The sequence below is a fragment of the Lygodium microphyllum genome, chromosome 13 (genome assembly GCF_053477565.2).
Source record: "Lygodium microphyllum isolate KBCC chromosome 13, Lygodium_microphyllum_v1.1.10, whole genome shotgun sequence".
Lineage (NCBI taxonomy): Eukaryota > Viridiplantae > Streptophyta > Polypodiopsida > Schizaeales > Lygodiaceae > Lygodium > Lygodium microphyllum.
In genome coordinates, this window is record NC_141147.1 from 69,093,616 (window position 1) to 69,095,709 (window position 2,094).

Consider the following 2,094-nt stretch of genomic DNA (forward strand, 5'->3'; position numbering starts at 1 on the left):
TTGATCATGGTTCTGAAATTAATCTTATTGCTCGAGGTGTTTATGAGAGTGGCAAGTGGCCTATGGATGCAGAGCATGGCTGGCGCATGAGAGCCGCCAATAATACTTCTGGTGATATGTATGCTGCTTGTCCGAGTATCAGAATTTCTATTGGTAATGTTGAAGAGGATTATCATTGCTTTGTTCAGGATTCATGTTCTTATCCGATTATTCTTGGACAGCCTTTCATTACAGAAGCAAGAATGGAAACAAAAGTGATAGATGACGGATCAGCTTATCCGCGGATACGCAGTAAAGATGGTATGCGAGCTGTTCAGTTTATGACTGTTGGGGTAAATCATCCGAGAAACAGGGACTCCTTGCGTGAGGCACCACTACCTGCGAAGGAGTTGGATTTTCATTAGGTACCGCTGTCTTGCGAGACGCCAGTGGTACGGAGCAGAGAAAAGAGGAGATCTCACCTCTTGGCAGCCAGTCTTTCTCCAATAATTTTGTTGGGATTACTTCAGATAGTTTAGTAAGTTATCAGAAAATTTCAGATTTGCCTAGAGCTGCCAGGCTGTACATTGGTCGTAAGGAGAAAGAGTTGAAGAATGCAGGTATTTTGCAAGCAGAAGAGCATGTAGATGGATTGTATGAAGGGATGTCTTATGCAGATACATTGTTTGAGATGAGAGCAATGCTGAAAACTGATGCATGCAAGGGTTCAAAGATCATACCTGTGCAAACCTTGGATATGTTTCATGAAATTTATGGTTTTATGCTGCAAACAGAGTTAGAGGCTGAGAAAACTCAGCAAACTGAATTAATGGCTGATCTTGATCAGCTAATAGAATTGTAGAGGGCTGAATCCATTCAGCCAACAGAGTTGAATGCAGAAAAATTTCTGCATACAGAGTTTCAGGATGCGTCTATGCAGTCCATTGAGCGGAGGGCTGAGTTTATTCAGCCAACAGAGTTGAATGCATAAAAATTTCTGCATACAGAGTTTCAGACTGCACCCATGCAGTCCATAGAGCTAAAGGCTGAAATTTTTCAGCCAACAGAGTTGAAAGATGCTGAAAATTTGCAGAAATTGCAGCAAAGAAAAGAGTGCTTGAATGATGCCAAGGTTGACACAAAATATAAAACAGTTGATAAGAAGGTTAAGCCGGTTGCAGGCCCGCTTCCTTCTGATAGTGATGAGCAGATTGAAAAAGCTATGAAACAGCCTATGTTGAGAGATCCTGCAAATATTGGACATAAGTTTTCAGGGCTGAAATCTGTCTTTGCTGTTAATGAAGTCATCATAGTTGGACATATGGTTGGATATTATGACAGAAAGCCTTCTCCTGCAAAGGTGGATGCCATAAAGAGGATTGCAGAGTATTGCTCAACTACTTCAGAGGTGCGGAGATTTGTGGGAGCTTATGTATTTTATATGATTTGGATTCCTCATTTTGCTCATATTGCAGATGTTCTCTATCAGCTGTTTCGAAAGGGGCAGAAATTTCATAGAGATGATGAAGCTGATGGAGAAACAGGTTTACTAGAATCAGAAGATGGACTTGACCTGTTTGTGGAATTGAATAATCCTGGATAGTTGGCACATCCGGAGGATGCGCAGGTTTAGAGGGGGTGGATGTTGTGTTGCTGCGCATCTGAGCCGTGAACACCTCCATTTTTGTTGTGCATTTGTGTTAATTTCTGCGTGTGATTTATTGTTTGTGTGATGCTTTTTAATAATTCGCATCCAATGTATATATTCCCTTAGTGCATACGCATGATTTTTGTTTGGATGCATGATGTGTCACCATTGCTCCTTTCTCACAAAAATCCTCATGAGAGATTGATAATATATAAACTGTCAAAGGCCGTCATAGTGGTTGATCAGGTTGTGAGGAGGATGAATTCCGTCAATAGGACTGAAATGCTGATTGCAAAGAGATGTCAGACATCAGATGTTGTGGAAAATCACTACGTCAGAAGCAAGGAGATGAACAGAGGCTTTATGCAGAACATGAACCAAAATTAATGCCCTTATTACGAGATTAAGTGGATGATGATGCTGTGTCATAGTGGTGGGGTAAAAAGGAAGGTCGCTTGCCTAATTCT